This window comes from Lissotriton helveticus, chromosome 2_2 (assembly GCF_964261635.1).
Source record: "Lissotriton helveticus chromosome 2_2, aLisHel1.1, whole genome shotgun sequence".
Lineage (NCBI taxonomy): Eukaryota > Metazoa > Chordata > Amphibia > Caudata > Salamandridae > Lissotriton > Lissotriton helveticus.
Genome location: NC_136060.1, coordinates 373,053,629 through 373,074,863, shown reverse-complemented (window position 1 = coordinate 373,074,863; position 21,235 = coordinate 373,053,629). Strand labels below are relative to the sequence as shown.

The window sequence follows — 21,235 nt, the reverse complement described above, 5'->3', positions numbered from 1 at the left end:
ACCTAACCAAACGCACAGCTTTTTGGCTTATCAACTATTCATCTTTGTTCAAAAGATACTACAATGCTCAGTTTGCTTGACACTTATCTCTTTTTATTTGACTCATATGTCATTTATTCTGTGCTTTAAAGAATTCTTTTTTACTTTATATTTTTGTGTTATTATTTCTTTTCATAACAACATTCTTGTTTACTTGCAAATACACAATGATTCACATTATATTACAATTTATACAATTTCAATACATCATAAACGGCGATTGCGGAGATAATTGGTCCGATGCATTTTGGGACCGGTGTCCCTTCTTCAGGGGCCACTGTGGAAAGTAACAAAAACATTGTGTCATTTCTGTTATTTACATACATTATTTTTCGTTTCATCTTCTTCTATTATCATGCCACTGCAGTTATGAGTCTGCCACCATATTCTACAATGTTCAATCATATAATCACTTGTATACCTGGTATAAACGTTTAGAAACATCTTTAATTTTAGTATCCATCTGTCCAGTGTATTTTTATATCCACTCAATAGCTAATGTGTGTTTTTTTCGAAAACATAATACTTAGTAGTTATAAGCAGAATGTCATAATTAGATCTGTGCTTATGCTTCTTTCTGGCGTGTAATGGTAGTTTAAAAGCATATACAAAATTATGCTGTGATCACATTGTGGCTGATATGAACTACTCAGAGAAGTTAAGTGTACCTTCATGATGTTGTCCGTTCTAGATACTCATGGATATCTTTAAACAAGCCGTATTCCACAGACAAAACGGTGGAGAAACTGTTAATTCGGTGTATACCACTTATAGTTCAACAGTAACACCTTTCGAAAAAATCTATATGATGGGAATTTCAAGTACCTTATTTAACGGGAATCGTCCAAAATCTACAATGAGAGTACCATGACCAATCAGTATCAATATGTTAATACAGTTTAGTTAAGAAGATACCGCATATATTTGAAAGCGAATCGGGACATACCTTTGGGATGAACCGATCTTCCGTACTCTGAAAGATATATTAAAGGACTCTTGTCACTACTCAGCGTAAAGTTCAGAAAAACAATTAAGATTCCGTTTCTATCAACTCTCTGAATCGGGAGTTAGGTTGCATGAAAGCGCTCACCTAAGACGCCGTGTTAATTTTCCTTGTACTCGTGCTAAAGCACTCGTTCTCATCGTTAGTCCGTCCTTGAACGTTATCTTACCGCAATGCATTTTATACTTCCCCCGTTAGGTCACGTCCGTGAACGCGGAAGACTTTTGGAAGAATGAGCACGAGTACAAGGAAAATTAACACGGCGTCTTAGGTGAGCGCTTTCATGCAACCTAACTCCCGATTCAGAGAGTTGATAGAAACGGAATCTTAATTGTTTTTCTGAACTTTACGCTGAGTAGTGACAAGAGTCCTTTAATATATCTTTCAGAGTACGGAAGATCGGTTCATCCCAAAGGTATGTCCCGATTCGCTTTCAAATATATGCGGTATCTTCTTAACTAAACTGTATTAACATATTGATACTGATTGGTCATGGTACTCTCATTGTAGATTTTGGACGATTCCCGTTAAATAAGGTACTTGAAATTCCCATCATATAGATTTTTTCGAAAGGTGTTACTGTTGAACTATAAGTGGTATACACCGAATTAACAGTTTCTCCACCGTTTTGTCTGTGGAATACGGCTTGTTTAAAGATATCCATGAGTATCTAGAACGGACAACATCATCAAGGTACACTTATCTTCTCTGAGTAGTTCATATCAGCCACAATGTGATCACAGCATAATTTGTATATGCTTTTAAACTACCATTACACGCCAGAAAGAAGCATAAGCACAGATCTAATTATGACATTCTGCTTATAACTACTAAGTATTATGTTTTCGAAAAAAACACACATTAGCTATTCAGTGGATATAAAAATACACTGGACAGATGGATACTAAAATTAAAGATGTTTCTAAACGTTTATACCAGGTATACAAGTGATTATATGATTGAACATTGTAGAATATGGTGGCAGACTCATAACTGCAGTGGCATGATAATAGAAGAAGATGAAACGAAAAATAATGTATGTAAATAACAGAAATGACACAATGTTTTTGTTACTTTCCACAGTGGCCCCTGAAGAAGGGACACCGGTCCCAAAATGCATCGGACCAATTATCTCCGCAATCGCCGTTTATGATGTATTGAAATTGTATAAATTGTAATATAATGTGAATCATTGTGTATTTGCAAGTAAACAAGAAGGTTGTTATTAAAAGAAACAATAACACAAAAATATAAAGTAAAAAAGAATTCTTTAAAGCACAGAATAAATGACATATGAGTCAAATAAAAAGAGATAAGTGTCAAGCAAACTGAGCATTGTAGTATCTTTTGAACAAAGATGAATAGTTGATAAGCCAAAAAGCTGTGCGTTTGGTTAGGTGATGATATGATATCATTCACCGTCAATGAAAAAGATATTTCAAACTAGAGACAGGCAGCCCTACGATACCAAACAGCATGCAATAACACAGGGAAAGGAATATTTCATTGGATAAATTTAAACTAATCTAAAAAAGAGAAAAAAGGAGTGCCAGTGGCCCATCCTCCATTATTATTGAAGGCCTTCCTGCCAACTATTAAGGGAAGGCTGGTGCAATTTCTCACGAACAACAACACCTCCATATCCCAGTGTAATATATCTTGGGAGCTGTGCCATGGTCTTCACCTCTGGAACTGGATGAGTCGTCAGTGCATCACCCTGATCGTGGACCACCTGGTAGGATCTCTCAATACCAAGGGAGACAAATTAGTTCACCAACGCCAAGCTATCATGAATGATAGTTAGACCCAGAAGTTGCACATGGTGTCTTCCAGCAATGGGGAGATCCCTAGCTCAATCTCTTCACAGCCATTGAGAAAACGCATTGTCAACACGTTTTTGAAATGGAGTTCCCATGAAGGCTCTCTCTGAGATGAATTCCACCTAGAGCGGAGCTTGGCAGTGCAGAGTGCATTCCTGTCACTACATGTTTTGGCTCGAATTCTGAAGAAAATTGGGAACACCCAGGCTCCAGTCATCTGTCAGTAATCAAATCTAGTAAATAGTCATTGATGATCCTGTTTGTCACAAAAAGAATTGCAACTTCCATGTCATCTGCAGGCATTTTGATAAAGTCATCAGGACGCTTTTGACTCAATTTGGCATTAAAATCATCAGCTAGAATTATGGAACAGGGCGAGTGGAAAAATGTGTATGGGATTTCATAAAGGATTTCAAAAGTTTGAACAAAGTATTAAAATGTTAAGTCGTGGCATAGAGCGTGGTTACAAGACTTGCTGAAGTGGTCAAACCTATTCCAATTACTAGATAGGCTAGGCTTTTGTGGTGGATTCAGGAGATGGGTGAAACTCCTTTATAACAAGCTTTCCGCCCATAATAGACAAAATAGGTTTCTAACAACACCTTTTGCAATACCCAAAGGTACATGCCAAGGCTGTCACTTGTCCACAACCTATCCTCCATAGCCAGGGAGCCGCTGGCCAGATTTACAGACAGGGAAATAAGTTTCACAACCAGACACATCATAGCTTTGACATATGCTGACAATATGATTCTCCATGTTAGACTTCTTGATGTTAGTGTTAAACCCTTAATCAGAGAATTTCCCGGATTTGCTCTCCTCTCTGGCATCAACTTAAACTGGGATGAATCCAGATTTTGCCCGACTAGATCCACTCACACATTCACATTTAAATATACACCTAAATATACAGTGGGGTAATTCTTCAGTGAAATAGCTGGACAATTGGGTAAGTAGGAACATTAACAAAAGAATACAGGAAAATTATGGTCTTGAACTTTCAAAAATGGATTAACAAATAGATTGATTGATTAAACCATTTGTGTCTTTAGCTGATAGACAAGCCCTGACAAAATTATACTACAGCCAGTTTCTTTATATAACAACATCCCTGGTCCCCTTAATAAAGTGAGATTAAGGTTGAGCTTCACTCGCCTAGCCTTGCCAGTCAAACAGTCAAGGCTCAAATGGGAAAACCTGACACTCCCTTTTGAACCAGATTTCTAATTACCTATGTGCCCAAGCACGAGGCATCCATTAATGGCATTTCCCAACACCATTCCAACTGCATTTTTCAATAGAATTAGTCATTAACCCAGTGTGCCTTAACCTGGTCGTCTGCACCCCTGTGCACTGCCCAGCAGCTGAAATAGACACAATGAGATGTATGGTATGAGGTTGGGATAAACTCAAACTTTAAGCAAAGGTGGACATAATGTATCCTCACATTCTTTGACAATTGACTTTAATCCCTGCCTCCCACTGACGTGTGCTCATAAAGCTAGTAAACAAATAATTTTGCTGAAACTAAAGTGAATCAGGATCTTGATCCCAATGAAAACTTTATGCCTGTTGACACAATATAGGAACAAGCCAACCACACAGCATTAAACATGTTTCTGTGTTACAGACTCGGAGAAGCATACCAAATCACAAACCCAAGATTCCCTTTTTCCCACTCCAAACCTGTTGCTCTATAGATGGCGAGTACTGACAACACCCCTTTCCTCTGACTGAAACTTGTATTTGAAATATGTAAGAAGATGTAAAGTGAGGATTCAGTAAGCCTACTAGCTCCAAAAAAGAAACGGGCAGCCGAACTCCATCCACCCCTCATAGACAAGCAATGGTAGTTTTGTTCTACTTAAACGGTTGCATTGTAACCCAACTATAAACTTAAATTAATACACTTACAATTTCTTCACAGGATGTACTACACTCCTGACTCCTTGCATAAATTTGGTTATGAAGCAAAACGCATAATGCACAAGATGCAGGCTTTTTGCTTGTAGTATGGCATACAGAGTAAAACAAAGCTACTGGTCAGAGGTATAAGGCTAATGTTTTATATCCATAACTGTTGTTGTCAGACTTCACCATACTATATTGCAACGATCAGTTGGATGCATATTGGGAATTGATGCCCCCCATCTCGATGCTAGGACATCCGAGCTCCACTGTGGGCATTCTTGATTTGGCGGCAGGAGGAGAAACCTATTAATACTGCATTAGAAGACACTTGAGCCTGCTACTACCGGCACTAATGCACCTCTACCTTGGAGGCTAAAGATCACTTCCCGCTTCGATTTAGGCATGCTGGCAGTTAAGCGTATGATCACAAAAAGATGGAATAAACCTGATGCCCTGTGTTGTTGGCAGTGAGCCAATCACTCCTAGTTGGATCAGGGTGGAGGGCATAGCACTCCGAACTGAATATATCCAAGGCCTTCGCAAAGAACCTATTGCAACACACTGGGAGGCCATAATACAAGAATTTCAGGGGATGCAGAAGGTTACCATGTAGACCCCCTCCCTGGCCTCTCCTGGTGTTCCTGAGGCAGGGAGCTGCAGGCTGAATAGCCATCTCATTCAACGGGTAGTCTACATGGCTCATCCCTTCCTGCAACCTCGTTAGACGCGCCTTGTATATCCCTGCAGCTTAAAGGAGGCTGGACCTGTGTGAGAATTGTAGAAGCCACTCACACCATGATGCTCCCAGAACGCATTCATATAGCAAGAGTGCTAAATTGGGCGGACTACTAACCACTAAACGTAATTATAGTAGGCCCCTCTCTAAGCCTCCCCACCATCCTGAGTCACAAACTTCTTAGAGCACGCCTCTCAACAGTTGTTCATGCACATCATGTCGCACATAACACCTATTCAGCTGTTATAACACGTAGTAGGGGAGAGGGGTTGGCCTAACGGCTAAGGCGCTCGACCTGGGATCCGGGTTCGAGTCTCGGTAACGACGCCAAAAAAAACCTCCTGTGATTCTGGGCAAATCACTTAATCTCCCCGTGCCTTAAATGAAAGTGTGTCCTCATGTAACGTAACTGGTGCTATGTAAAGTGCTCTGATACCTGATTCGGTTCGGGTCTAGTTTGCGCTATATAAAACTCTGCAAAAAAAAATATATATAAGCTCGGGGGGGGTAGCTAAGCGTATGATCACAAAAAGATGTAATAAACCTGTTCCCCTGTGTTGTTGGTGTGGAGCCAATCACTCCTAGCTTGGGCCAGGGCGGAGAGCATAGCACTCTGAACTGAAGATATTCAAGGCCTTCGCAAAGAACCTATTGCAACACACTGGGAGGGCATAATACTAGAGTTTCAGGGGATGCGGACAGATAACGTGTAGGCCCCCTCCCTGGCCTACCCCGGTGTTCTGGTGGCTGGGGTGGGGAGCTGCAGGCTGAATAGCCATCTCTTTCAACGGGTAGTCCACATGGCTCATCCCTTCCTGCAACCTCTATAGACGCACCTTGTATATCCCTGCAGCGGAAAGGAGGGTGAACCTGTGTGAGAATTGTAGAAGGCACTCACACCATGATGCACCCAGAACGCATTTGTATAGCAAGGGCGCTGAATTGGGCTGACTACTAACCACGAAACATAATTATAGTAGGCCCCTCTCCCCGAGTCACAAACTTCTTAGAGCACGCCTGTCAACAGTTGTTCACCCACATCGTGTCGCACATAACACCTATTCAGCTGGTATAACACTAAGAAGCTCAGGGGGGAATCGCTCGCCATACAGATCCCATAAAATGTATAGAAATGTGGAAAGAAACTGTTGCCTGAAGGGAAGTCATTGACAAATGCTCATAAGTTACTGTTGTTTATGTTAATACCAGTTGTAATAATCATCGTTTAAGGACCTAAATAAGTGCAAACAACCAGGCACGACTCCATTATGTACATTGTAAGCTTGCTGGAATGCTGCAATATAGAGAAAGCTGTGGCAATCAAAAGACAAGTATACAACAAATCACCAAGAACAGGCAAATAATGCTACCCTCCTGTAATGCTGTGGGACAATGTGTAACAAAATCCAAAACTCAATGAACAGATGTTTGAAAAACATAAAGAAGACTCTAGAGCCTGCTGAAAGCCTCTTAACTGTTGGTGAAATGCATAATCTGCCTATGGAGGTCTGAAAATATAAATTAGCGAAGCAGATCAGACTGGTTATGGATGGTACAGAAAATGAGATTATACAACTGATGAATAAACAATAAAATAAAAGTTTTTTAACACAATTATCATTGTAAAAATGAGCAATCGGAAACCATGTGCCTCTGTCTCATTTAATGTGTACAAACTAGAAATTATGAACATTAAGAGATAACTGTGAAGTCTGACAGGTCAAACATGTAGCTAACCAGATCTAGAGTTACCCCTGTAGGCCTACCACTAGGAGAATGATTAGTTGTAACACCGCAAAACCATCTAGGTAGTGAGCTTATATAGAACAAGCCTCCTGTAGTAAGCTGATGTCAAAATGTCTAAACATTTTCAGCCAACAATCTAGGTCTATTTAAGAAGAAATGGCAGCAGTGTTCCAGAACAAAATGTTTAAATCTCAATTGGAGAACGATGTTGAGTCTTCATCCGATTATACAGAGCGATAAGTGTATTATTAATTATTATTATTATTATTATTATTATTATTAGGTTTTGTTAAGCGTCTCATGGCGCTGTAGCGGGTTTGATGGAGAGAAAAAAATCACGGCGTAAGAGAAAAACGTTTAAAACAGCTAGGTTTTAAGCCTCTTTCTGAACAGTCAGTGGTCTGTAATAGTTCGAAGTTGCATTGGTAGCTCATTCCCGTAAAGCGGAGCTATGTAGGAAAAGGATCTGCCACCATTTCTGGTGGTACGGACCCTGAGAGGGGTAAGTAAATGTTTTGTTCCCAATTTGAGATTCTTTTGGTTCATACCAGTTAAGTTTTTGGCCAGATACCTCTGCCCATTTCCATACAAAGCCTTGTTTGTCAGGCAGGTGATCTTAAAACGAACATGTTAACTGATAGGGAGCCAATGTAGGGCTTTTAAACTGGGAGCAGATGGGGGCCGAGATGGAAGATTCAACACCAGTCTGGCACCGGTGTTCTGCAGCACCTGGAGTCTGGTGTATAGTTCCTCATTGTCAGAGGCCATCAACGCATTTCCATAGTCTAGAGGACTGATTATTAAACCCTGAACAAGTGATTTCCTTGGTTCCAAGGGAATCCATTGGAAGATTTTTTTAGGTTTCTCATAATGCCTTAGCATGTACACAGGACATGATTTACCTGGTCCTTCATTAACAATTTGTCATCTATTTTTCACCAAGGTTTCATAACATGGGCTTTGGGGATGGAGAGTGGCCCAGGCTCGTAACCCACCAGTTATTTGACCAGATTTCATGTGCCTTTCCAAATAATATTACCTTGGTCTTACTTGCGTAAGCTGAAGATGTTTTTTGTGTGTTTTTTTTTATATAAAGTTTTATATAGCACGAACCAAGTTTGCGTGCAGGTGTTTATATGAATCATGCACCTCTTGAATCTGGTTCTGGTGTCTGTTGGATTAGGCCCAACGGTGATTAGCAACTGCATGTCATCTGCATACGAAACTACATCTGAAAGAAACAGGTTAGTATTAGATTCCTTACCTTAGAATATCCCCAGGCGTCAGTCTGGATCCGGAAACTTTTGCGTAGCAGTACCCCTGCGCGTCGGTAGGCGTCGTCTGCAGGCGTCCCCTGCGGCTCCGCGTCCGTCGTTGGCGTCGTGCGCCGTGATGACGTCGCTGGAGTATATAGACGCCGCCTCCGCGCGCTGACGTCAGTTCTTCTTTTTTCCGCGCCAGTTAGCGCAGATCCGAAGAGCAGTACTCCGGTCTTTTGACCAAAGTTTTTGATTACTATCTAACTCTTAAGGTGCCGGTAGGATGCCCGGTTTTAAGAATTGTGACGGGTGTGACCGCACGATGTCGGTCACGGACCACCACCGACTCTGCCTCCGGTGCCTGGGCGCGGACCACGACGTGGACTCCTGCGTCGACTGCCGGGCCTTGACGAGTAAGGCTAGACGGGAGCGGTCCCGCAAGGTACTCGAGCTCCGGGTGTCGGACCCGCGTCGAGAGCGGTCCCGGTCCGGCCGGAGGTCGAGGGAGCGGTCGAGGGAACGGTCGCGGAGCCACCACGAGCGCTCCGGAAGTCGTCACCATTCCTCTGGTTCCTCAGGTAAGAGACACAAGAAGTCGGGGCGTCGTCATCGTACCCCCGACTCCCCCCGACGCGGCCGGGGGTTCGGGTGGCCCCACCCCCGCGTGGGTCGCCGGCGCTGCCTGCTCCATAGACGACGGTCCCTGGGCAAGGCGCGTCGCGTGAGGAGATAGAGGAGTTCCTCATGGCCATGAGGGCACTGTCTCCTCCGACGGGGCCTACGGCGCCTGCGGGCCCGGTGGTCCCGTCTGGGGGCCCGAGCGGTTCGGGTGCTCCTGCCCCGACGCCGTCGGGTGCTCCGGCCCCGACGCCACCGGTGGCTCCGGCACCGCTGGGCCCTTCAGGGTCGACGCCGGCTGGTCCGCCGGCCTCTCCGGCGCCGATTCCATCGGGGCAACCCATGGTGCCGCTTCCGCGCGGCGCCGGGACTCCGACGCCGGCTCCGGCTCCGGCGCCGGCTCCGGGCGGCGCCATCCCCATTCCCTCTCCTACTCCGGACGCGGAGTCGGACCGGCGTCGTCCGACGCCGAGTCCGGCGCCGATGGGGCCCATTGACCCCGAGGAGCCGGTCTACATCGTTGACTCTGAATATGGTGAGGATGCAGATTATGGAGAGGGTTGGGAGGGGTCTGAGGACCCTCTGTCACGCGAGTGTCAGTACGACGTGGACTGGACAGGTGACTTGGGTGACGCCAGTGGTCTGGACGACTCTCCTAACCCTGGCTTTGTCTCGCCTCCTACTGTGGCTTCGGAGGCTGGGGCTGCTTATTCAGTGGTGTTGATGAGGGCTGCCAAGGCTTTACACCTTGAGCTCCCCGTCGCGGTCGTGAGGCCTAACATCCTCACTGAGGTCTTCAAACCGCAGTCATGCCCACAGGAGCCACTGCTGCCATTCAATGAAGCCTTGACAGACGTTATTTTGGGCACGTGGTCCAGGCCCGCTTCAGGTTCGCCTGTTGATATGAACGTGGCCAGACGCCACCGTCCGTGTCCGGACGACCCCAAGTTCCTGTCCACCCATCCCACCCCTGAGAGTCTGGTGATCCAGGCCTCTACTTCCCAGACCGCATTTCCGTCGGCCCCGCCCGACCGGGAATCAAAGAGGTACGACCAGTATGGAAAAAAGGTCTTCTCGTCCCTGAGTTTGGGACTGCGGTCTTGCAACACCGCGTGCCTCTTGGGCCGCTACACCCACTCTCTGTGGGATACGGTCGCGGAGTGTCTGCCAGAATGCCCGCAGGAGGTACGGGCGAAGCTCGGCAAGGCTATGATTGAAGGCCGAGACGCAGCACGATATTCCATCAGGTGTGGTCTTGATACGACCGACTCGCTGGGCAGAGCGATGTCCACGACGGTGGCGATTCGTCGCCACGCCTGGCTGAGATCCGCCAACTTTTCGGCGGATGTCCAAAATACTTTGATGGACATGCCGTTCGATGGCAGTCGCTTGTTTGACGACAAAGCGGACCACGCGCTGGAGCGCTTCAAGGACTCCAGGGTCACAGCCAAGTCCTTGGGTCTCTCGACCCAGCGCCAGCAAACGGGTTCGTTTCGCTCCTTTCGTGGCCACGGAAGGGGCGGTCCCACACGTGCTGCCAGCCACGCACCGCAGAATACTTCTCAACGCGGTGGCGGCCGTGGATTCCGCCGTGGAGGCGGTCGGGGACAACGGCGAGGTCAGGCCACACCTCCCCCCGCAGCATCAGCCTCCAAATCCTCCTAGTCCGAGCTTTCAGGCCCATGTGACGCCAGTGGGTGGCAGGGTTCGCCATCACCACTCCCGCTGGCGCACCATCACATCGGAGAGGTGGGTGCTGCAGCTCGTCCGAAGGGGCTACTCCCTCCCCTTCGAGAGCACTCCTCCAGCCATGCCACCGCAGAACCACCGTGTGTCGGGGGACCACTTGACACTTCTGCAGGAGGAAGTTACGGCCCTCTTGGCCAAGGGGGCCATCGAGCGCGTTCCTGGGCCAGAAGTAGGGTGTGGTTGCTACTCCCACTACTTTCTGGTACCCAAGAAGGACACGGGGGGCCTGCGTCCTATCTTGGATCTACGGAACGTCAACGGCTTCCTCCGGAAGGAGAAGTTCAAGATGTTGACTTTGGCTCAGGTCTTGGCTGCTCTAGACCCACAAGACTGGATGGTGGCGTTGGACTTGCAGGATGCGTATTTTCACATCCCCGTCCTGCCGGCCCACCGACGTTACCTGCGGTTCACGGTAGGCCACGAGCACTTTCAGTTTATCGTGCTTCCATTCGGCCTTACCAGCGCCCCACGGGTGTTCACGAAAGTGATGGCGGTGGTCGCAGCTCATCTGCGCCGTTTAGGGGTTTCAGTCTTCCCCTACCTCGACGACTGGTTGTTGAAGGCGGGCTCGCCCCAGACAGTCGTCCACCACCTTCAGATGACGGCAGACCTCCTGCACGAGCTGGGGTTTTCCATCAATGTGCCGAAATCACACCTGTGTCCCTCTCAAAAGCTCCTTTTCATCGGAGCGGTTCTCGACTCGGCGCAGTTTCGGGTTTATCCTCCGGAACGGCGGGTCCGGGATATACAGGCTCTGATTCCCATCTTTCAGCCGTTATCCCGGGTTTCGGTCAGGTTGACGCTGCGGCTGCTGGGGCTGATGGCTTCCTGCATCCTTCTGGTGCATCACGCCCGGTGGCGGATGCGGGCTCTGCAGTGGGACCTGAAGTTTCAGTGGGCCCAGCATCAAGGCAACCTATCCAGACCCTCCAGTTTATCGCGATTTCGCGATTCACGAAAAAATCGCGAAATCGGCAGATTACCGCGATGGCCGCGATAAAAACCATATTGGCCGCGATATTAACAAGTGAGACAGCAAAACAAAGAATGCCTGGCTGTGCGCGCCGCCCCCCCCCACTCGTGTGTGTCAGCAGCTTCCCGGGACACACACAGAGAGTCAGACTAAGCCTCATTAACAAGTGAAAGGTCTTTAAATGACCTGTGAAGTACTCGGGTGCGGCTGGCAGTTCAAAACTGCCAGCCGCACCGGAGTACTTCACAGGTCATTTAAAGACCTTTCACTTGTTAATGAGGCTTAGTTTTTCACGCCCCTGCCTGTTATCCTCGGCTCTGGCAGGTGTCAGGGGATTGCGGTGGTGCAAGCTTTCAGCAGACAGTCGGCTTCCTGCACGGAGGATCACAGACCGGAGGGAGAGAGAAAGAGGGGTTGGAGGTACGTGTGAGGAGAAGAAAGGGGTGAAAGAAAGGAGGAGTGGCTGGGGGCACATGTGTGAGGAAAGGGGTGAAAGCAAGGGAGAGTGGGGCGTTTAGAAGGAAAGGGAAGGGGTAAAAGAAAATGGGAGGATAAAGGTGAAAGGTGGAGCGCAAAGGTAAAGAGGGGGGCAAGAATGAAAACTGAGGGTATGGGGCAGGTGAGACGAGAAAGAAGGGGTGAAAGAGAGGGGGAGTGAGTAAAAGAGGTCAGAGAGATGGAGAAAGAAGGAAAGGGTAGGGGTGAGAGAAACTGGGAGGATGAAGGTGAAAGGTGGAGCGCTAGGTAAAGAGGGTGAGCCAGAATGAAAACTGAGGGTATGGGGCAGGTGAGAAGAGAAAGAAGGGGTCCAAGGGGGAGTGAGTAAAAGAGGTCACAGAGATGGAGAAAGAAGGAAAGGGTAGGGGTGAGAGAAACTGGGAGGATGAAGGTGAAAGGTGGAGCGCAAAGGTAAAGAGGGGGGGCAAGAATGAAAACTGAGGGTATGGGGCAGGTGAGACGAGAAAGAAGGGGTGAAAGAGAGGGGGAGTGAGTAAAAGAGGTCAGAGAGATGGAGAAAGAAGGAAAGGGTAGGGGTGAGAGAAACTGGGAGGATGAAGGTGAAAGGTGGAGCGCAAAGGTAAAGAGGGGGGCAAGAATGAAAACTGAGGGTATGGGGCAGGTGAGACGAGAAAGAAGGGGTGAAAGAGAGGGGGAGTGAGTAAAAGAGGTCAGAGAGATGGAGAAAGAAGGAAAGGGTAGGGGTGAGAGAAACTGGGAGGATGAAGGTGAAAGGTGGAGCGCAAAGGTAAAGAGGAGGAGCAAGAATGAAAACTGAGGGTATGGGGCAGGTGAGACGAGAAAGAAGGGGTGAAAGAGAGGGGGGGTGAGCAAAGAAGTCATAGAGGTGGGAAAGAAGGAAAGGGTAGTATGGGGTGAGAGAAACTGGGCGAATGAAACTGAAAGGTGGAGAAAAGTAGAGAGGAGTGAGCAGGAGAGAAAGAGGGAGGGTGAATGCGCGAGAAAGAGGGCGAGAGAGGAAGGGGAAGAAAGACAGTGTCTGGAAGAACGAAAGTATGAGAGTTAGAGAGAGAAGAGAGGGCGAGGCAGGGAGAGAGGGAGACAAGAGAGAACTAGAGAGGCAGGGTGCTAGAGAGATCCGAAGATGGAAAGAGAGAGGGACAGGGGATAAGAGACTGGGCTGATGAGAGAGATATCGATAAGGAGAGAAAGATGTGTGTGTGTGAGAGAGGATGAGTGAATGAGGCACAGAAAGGAAGGGGCATGAGAAACAGAAAGCTGAATGGGACAGTGGAAAGAGTGTAACAGGAAGGAAGATAGAGGAGCTAAAAGCGTCAAAACACAACTAAGAGAGGGAGAAATGGGAGGCAGAAAGAGTGTAAGGAAGGACGGGTGACAAATGGGGTCACTGGAGGCCGCTTTATCAAGGTCCAGGGCCAAATAAAATGCCGCAAAATTGCCGCTAAATTTCCATTTTTGTGCCGCTAAATTTCCATTTTTGTGCCGCTAAATTTGCTAATCCATGCCGCTATATCCTGGGGGGTCTGCCTATCCGACCATGTCCTGATCTCGGAGGGCACTGCGAGACAGTTGCAGTGGTGGCTTACGGACCGCGATTGGGTCAGAGGCAGATCCCTCTCCCTTCCGCAACCGGAGCACGTAGTTGTGACGGACGCGTCCCTCCAGGGCTGGGGAGGCCACTTGGGAGAGGCGGAGATCAGAGGCATCTGGTCTCCGGCGGAGTCCCGGCTCCATATCAACATGTTGGAGCTGCGGGCGATTCGCCTAGCACTGAAGGCATTCCTCCCCTTTGTCAACGGGAGTGTAGTGCAGGTGTTCACGGACAACACCACCGCCATGTGGTACTGCAACAAGCAGGGCGGAGTGGGGTCGTGGACCCTTTGCCAGGAGGCTCTGCGTCTCTGGCAATGGCTGGAACGTCAGGGTGTGACTCTGATGGTTCAACACCTGGCAGGTTCTCTGAACGCCAGGGCGGACGAACTCAGCCGTCGGTGCTCGGTGGATCACGAATGGCGTCTGAACTCGGACGTGGCGAAAGGCCTCTTTCTGCAATGGGGAGAGCCTTGGTTAGATCTATTCGCCACAGGAGAGAACGCGCAATGTCATCAGTTCTGCGCGTTGGAGTTTCCAAGACGGCACTCGCTCGGCGACGCCTTTCGGCGCGAGTGGAGTTGCGGTCTATTGTACGCCTTTCCGCCTATACCACTTCTGCCCAGAGTGCTGAAGAAGATCAGGCGCGACAGGGCCCAAGTTATCCTTGTGGCTCCGGACTGGGCTCGAAGGTACTGGTATCCCGAGCTACTCAGCATGTCAGTCGGTCCCTCGATCCGCCTGCCCCTTCAGGAGGACCTTCTGTCGCAGCAGCAGGGGACGGTCCTCCACCCGAACCTGTCCAGTCTCCACCTCCATGCGTGGAGATTGAGCGGCGACAGTTGAGGCCATTTGACTTGCCTCCTGAAGTTTGTGATGTGATTCTGGCAGCCAGGCGTCCCTCCACAAAGTCGGTATACGCCTGCCGGTGGAACAGATTTGTGGCATGGTGCACAGCAAAGGCTGTGGACCCTCTCTCTGCCCCTCTTTCCGAGGTTCTCCTCTTTCTTCTCTCTCTTGCCCAGCAGGGCTCTGCTCTGGGCACTATCAAGGGCTACCTTTCTGCCCTTTCGGCCTTTCTGAGGCTGCCTGATCAACCTTCTTTGTTCAAGTCCCCTATTGTAACAAGATTCTTGAAGGGCATCACGCACATGTATCCACCTGTTCCGTTCGTGATGCCTCAGTGGGACTTGAACCTGGTTCTGACTTTCTTGATGTGCGCTCCCTTTGAGCCACTTCATTCCTGTCCTCTCCGTCTCCTGACTTTAAAGACGGCCTTCCTGGTTGCCATCACCTCTGCCAGGAGGGTGAGTGAGCTCCAGGCTCTTTCTGTCAAACCTCCTTTCATGTCCATTCATCCAGACAAGGTGGTTTTGAGAACTAGACCTTCTTTCCTGCCCAAAGTAGTCTCTACTTTTCACATCGGGCAGTCCATCACCTTACCTTCCTTCTTCCCGCCTCCGCATCCTTCAAAGGATGAAGAGCGGCTCCATCGTCTGGACCCAAAACGTGCGCTTTCATTTTATATGGATCGCACACGCCAGTTCCGGGTGGATGACCAACTGTTTGTTGGCTACGTGGGTGCGAAGAAGGGAAGGGCGGTACATAAACGGACCATCTCTCGGTGGGTCGTTCTGTGCATCAAAGCGTGCTACTCTTTGGCTCGGAAGGAGCCTCCTGTTGGGCTGAGGGCCCATTCCACTCGGGCCACGGCGGCTACTACTGCCCTGGGCCGGGGAGTCCCTTTGCAGGACATTTGCCAGGCGGCTACGTGGGCCTCGCTGCACACCTTTGCGAGGCACTACTGCCTGGACAGTCAAGTCCGGAGGGATGGCTTCTTTGGCCGTTCGGTCCTCCAGGACTTTCTGGTGTAGGTTTGTATTGGTTCGCAGACCCACCACCGGGGTTGGTATTGCTGGGGTATCTATTCTAAGGTAAGGAATCTAATACTAACCTGTTTCTTTCAGATGAACAAGTTACTTACCTTCGGTAACGATATATCTGTAAGAAACAGTAGTTAGTATTAGATTCCTTACTGCCCGACCCATCCTCCCCGTTCTGCGAACTGATACCTAGGGTTAAGGACATCCCTTTCAGGGCCCTAGTTTCAAATGGCACCAGTGTTGGTTCTCACGTGGCTCTGCGTGTTCTGGGCCGGAAAAGCTATGTGCAAAGAACTGACGTCAGCGCGCGGAGGCGGCGTCTATATACTTCAGCGACGTCATCACGGCGCACGACGCCAACGACGGACGCGGAGCCGCAGGGGACGCCTGCAGACGACGCCTACCGACGCGCAGGGGTACTGCTATGCAAAAGTTTCCGGATCCAGACTGACGCCTGGGGATATTCTAAGGTAAGGAATCTAATACTAACTACTGTTTCTTACAGATATATCGTTACCGAAGGTAAGTAACTTGTTCGTCATACCCATACGATCTGATTACCCTTACCAAAGGTGCAACATAAATGTTAAAAAGCACCGATCCCTAAGGGACTCCCTTATCTGCCGTCAAACTGCGAGAAACTAGTGTGCCTAGTTACACAGTAGTAGTCCGACCTTTTAACTTGTTTCTCAGCCAGTTAAGGGTGTTGCCTCCAACTCCTATCTCCTGCAACCTTAGTTCTAGAGTTATGTGGGAGAAGGTGTCAAAGGCAGCCAATAGATCTAATAAGACCAGCATTGCTGACTGCTCGTTGTTTTGGGCAAGTCTTATGTTATCGACCACCTCTACCAGGCATGTTTCAGTGCTGTAGCCAGCCCGAAAGCCTGACTGAGAAGGGTCCAGAAGTTGATTACTTTCTAGATGGGCTGTTAGTTGTTTATTAACCAGGGACTCCAGTACTTTTTCAAAATAAGGAAGTAAATAAATTGGCCGATAGTTACTCAGCTCTTTAGGATCTGCCGATTGTTTTTTAAGGGTTGGTTTGACCCTGGCTGATTACCTTTTAATTGGAACTGTCTCTTGGTTTAAGGACATGTTAAAAAGGTTGGTGAGATCTTTGAGAAGAACAAGGAAGAGATTTGACAAAATGTGGGGCGGATCAGGATCAACTGGAGAGCCTGATTTGGTCCTGGGAAGGGCAGCTCTAACTTCCTCCTGAGTAAATTCAGTGAACGCCTCTAGGAGTACTGTACTGGGAGACTGTATGCAGTCAATCCCGTTGTTTTCTTCTCCAGTCCTATATTTGGGAAAAGTATTGTCAATATTTTCCTCATAGAAGGTAAACAATGTGTCTACCCAATTTTGCAAGGATGGCCTGCCTATCTGGCTAGATGAGTGATTGGTAAATTCTTTTAGGATTTGCTGTGTTTTCGATTATATCAATGATGTAAGTTGTTTTGGCTTCCTTGATATTGGTTAAATGTCTATAGGTATGTTTGTAGGCTAGCCTGTCCTCAATGCTTTTTGTTGTTCACCATTTACGTTCCGCTTTCCTACTAGCCAGTTTGCCGATTTTCAGAGAGTCTGTGAACCAAGGTGAAACTTTAGAGTTGCATTTGACTTTTGACAGTGGTGCAATTATGTCAAGGGCCTGTGAAATTGCTTTCTCAAAGACGTCCAAAGCGAGGTCTATATTCTCTAGGTCTGTCAGCGGGTGGTAGGGGGGGCTGAAATAGGTAGAAAAGAATGCAATGCTGACTTTCATCCAGGGCCTGGTCAATTTCTCTTCAGAGCTTATATTTTCATGGGTGGTTGCTACTTGTACTTGGAATTTTAGTAAACTATGGTCAGACCAGATCAAGGGGATAGGAGGCTTCACCCTGGCATTGGCTTGATTTGTAAACAGGAGATCAAGGGTGTGACCACCTGAGTGTGTGGGTCCAATCACCTTCTGTACTAGTCCTAGCGTGTTTAGGTTGGTGACCAATTGACTGGTGTCTATCAGTAGAGAGCTCTGCATGAAAATTGAAGTCTCCAACAAGAAGGAAGTTGTCTGCCGCAAATACATGAGGGACAATGATCTCAATCAAACAGTTACTAAAATTAGTTTTAAGGTGGGGAAGGACATAGTTTGTGGGCTAAGAGTATACAGGTTCAAGAGCATTGACATTGATATGTTGAGGGAGGGAGTTATTCAGTGTCATCCAGTGATTCCAGAGGGGTAAAGCAATTGAGAATAACAATTTTTATATGGCTGTATGTGTTAATGCTAGCTGATTTTTGGGAATAATATCGATAACTTGGGAGGTTTATAAAAATAACCTAGCCCTAACCTTAGTACCCAGAATCCAACAGTATTCAAGAAATCTTAATAACGAGGACAACAACAATTTATTTTTAAAGTTGATTATGATCCTGTACTCTGAGCCCAGCTTGATAGATGGATCCATCCAGGAGATTTGTCTAACAAAGGCATCCTCATTATACTAGGAGGGAAAACCACATGTTTGATTACATTACCAATGAACAGTCTTGTTCTTGAGGTCAGTGAATAACTTAGTTTTTCCTCTTCCTAAGGAGGGAACATTAGTAAGAATTAGAAAATATGGTGTGACGTCAGGAGGTAGGTTCATCACTGTAATCTTGAATCATCAACCCTGACATTTGTTTCTAGTGTAATGTTGTTATTGGCACAGTCACCAGTTGTAACTGCTGCACTCTGAGTATTAGTAGCAATCCTAGTCACTGAAGTAAGAGCCTGAGGAACAGTAGAATTAATTACTTTGGTCCCCACAGATGGCTGGGGGAACATGTGGCTCTGAGGTGAACAATTTAAGACGTGAAAGATTATTGGATAGACTAGGATCAGTTGGATTCGATTTTGATGAGGACGTGGTTTTCAGCTGGTCTGTGACATTCGCTTCAAGAGAAGTCTCTTCTATGTGCTCAAAACAAGGTTCCAGTGTTGCAGTGGTAAAAGCCATTATATAGTTATATTCATTTGTAAATCAATGATTAAAAAAAGAAAAATTGCATACTTTGTTGTTTCCAGAAACAGAACAAGAAGAGGATGCTGTAAATCCAGACAGATGCAGGAAGGGTGTTTTTTCCTGAGTAAGCTGTGCTAGGCCCTTAGTCCTGTTGTGGATCTCCACCGCCACAACAGAAAAAGCTTTGACCATACAAAATTCAAGGGAGAAAGAGGTTTGGTAAATTTATCGCCACTGGGGTCACTCTGCAGGAGTTTTCTTTGGCGGAAATGTTTTGATGAAACTCAATCAATCAGTCAATGAATTTGTATAGCTCGCTACTCACCCGCTAGGGTCCCAAGGCGCTGGGGGGAGGGGGAGGTGCTACTGCTCGAACAGCCAGGTCTTGAGTTGTTTCCTGAAGGTGAGATGGTCCTGGGTCCGCCGAGGTGGGTGGGGAGGGAGTTCCATGTCTTGGCTGCCAGGTAGGAGAAGGGTCTTCCTCCGGCGGCTGTTCTGCGAATACGTGGGACGGTGGCGAGGGCGAGGCTGGCGGAGCGGAGCTGGCGGGTGGGTGAGTAGAATGTCAGGCGGCTGTTGAGGTATCTGGGACCCATGTCGTGGAGAGCCTTGTGTGGGTGGGTGAGGAGTCTGAACATGATCCTCTTGCTGACGGGGAGCCAGTGCAGGTCTCTCAGATGGGTAGAGATGTGGCTGTGACGGGGGATGTCCAGGATGAGTCGTGCAGAAGCGTTCTGTATCCGTTGGAGTCTTTTCTGGAGTTTGACTGTGGTGCCAGCGTAGAGGGTGTTCCCGTAGTCCAGTCGGCTGGTGACGAGGGCCTGGGTGACCGTCTTCCTGGTTTCGGTGGGGATCCACCGGAAGATCTTTCAGAGCATGCACAGGGTGTTGAAGCAGGATGACGAGACGGCGTTGACTTGCTTGGTCATCGTGAGGAAGGAGTCCAGGATGAAGCCCAGGTTGCGTGCATGGTCTGTTGGCTTGGGGGCGGTGCCCAGGTCAGGGGGCCACCAGGAGTCGTCCCAGGCCGAGGGGGATGGACCCAGGATGAGGACTTCCGTCTTGTCCGAGTTCAGTTTCAAGCGGCTGAGCTTCATCCATTCCGCGATGTCTTTCATTCCTTCCTGGAGGCTGGCTCTGGCGGTGGCGGGGTCGTTGGTGATAGAGAGGATCAGCTGGGTGTCGTAAGCGTAGGAAATGATGTTTAGGTTGTGTTGGCGTGTGATGGCTGCGAGGGGGCACATGTAGACGTTGCTGACGTTGTTGACTGAGCGAGGAACCTTGCGAGGAACCTTGCGGAATGCCGCAGATGACTTCGGTGGCCGCAGAACGGAACAGAACGGAGGGAGGCGGACTCTCTGGGTTCTTCCAGTGAGGAACGAGATGATCCACTCCAGGGCCGTTCCTTGGATTCCGGTGTTGCTGAGGTGCTGTATTAGGGTGCGGTGGAATACAGTGTCGAAGGCTGCTGAGAGGTCCAGGAGGATGAGGGCAGCTGTTTCCCCGTTGTCGAGCAGGGACCTGATGTCGTCGGTGGCTGCGATGAGGGCAGTCTCGGTGTTGTGGTTTGCTCGGAAACCGGACTGCGAGGGGTCGAGGGATCCGTTTGTCTCGAGGAAGGTGGAGAGTTGTTTGTTGACGGTCTTCTCGATGACTTTGGCATGAAAAGGAAGGAGCGAGATGGGGCGGAAGTTTTTGAGGTCCGTGGGGTCCGCGGTGGGTTTCTTCAGGAGGGCGCTGAGCTCGGCATGTTTCCAGCTCTCCGGGAAGATGGCGGATGCGAAGGAGCTGTTAATGATGTCCCGAAGTTGGGGTGCGATGATGGAGTCGGCTTTGTTGAAGATGTGGTTAGGACAGGGGTGGGTAAGGGAGCCGGAGTGGATGGTGTTCATCGTGCGGGTGGTGTCTTCGGTGCTGACCGGGGTCCAGGTGTAGAGGGTGGTGGTGGGGGGCGCTGGTTCGGTGGTTGGGTGCGTGGTCTGTGTGCTGAAGCTGTTGTGTATGTCGGCGATCTTGCGGTGAAAGAACGAGGGGAGTGAGTCACAGAGGTCTTGCGAGGGTGTGATGTCGTTGCAGGCGCTGGGGTTGGAGAGCACTTTAACGATGCAGAAGAGTTCCTTGCTGTTGTGGGTGTTGTTGTCCAGACGTTCTTTGAATGTTGTCCTTTTGGTGGTGTGGATCAGCTGGTGGTGTTTGCGAATGGCGTTCTTGAGGGCTGTCATGTTTTCTGTTGTCTGGTCGTGGTGCCAGGCTTTCTCGAGGGTGCGGCAGGTCTTCTTGGAGTTTTTAAGGTCGTTGGTGAACCATGATGTTTTCTTGCTGGGTGAGTTCTTCAATGGTGCGAGTTCGTCGGCGCAGTTGGTGAGCCACTGAGTGAGGTTGCGGGCTGTTTCGTTGGGGTCCCTCGTGTTGGTGGGAGGGTGCTGGCTGAGGGAGGT

General features: G+C 48.4%; 1 protein-coding gene and 1 long non-coding RNA gene across 3 annotated transcripts in view; one reads left to right on the top strand and one right to left on the bottom strand.

Moving 5' to 3' along the window:
- Window positions 1-21,235, top strand: part of HTT (huntingtin) — a 1,924,961-nt gene that overhangs the window by 307,237 nt on the left and 1,596,489 nt on the right. The window lies entirely within an intron of this gene.
- On the bottom strand, window positions 671-1,147 carry LOC144821846 (uncharacterized). The gene is made up of 3 exons (XR_013608470.1): window positions 1,130-1,147; window positions 986-1,012; window positions 671-890 (listed from the first exon to the last, which is right to left on the bottom strand). It is a non-coding gene; the product is annotated as an uncharacterized LOC144821846 (long non-coding RNA).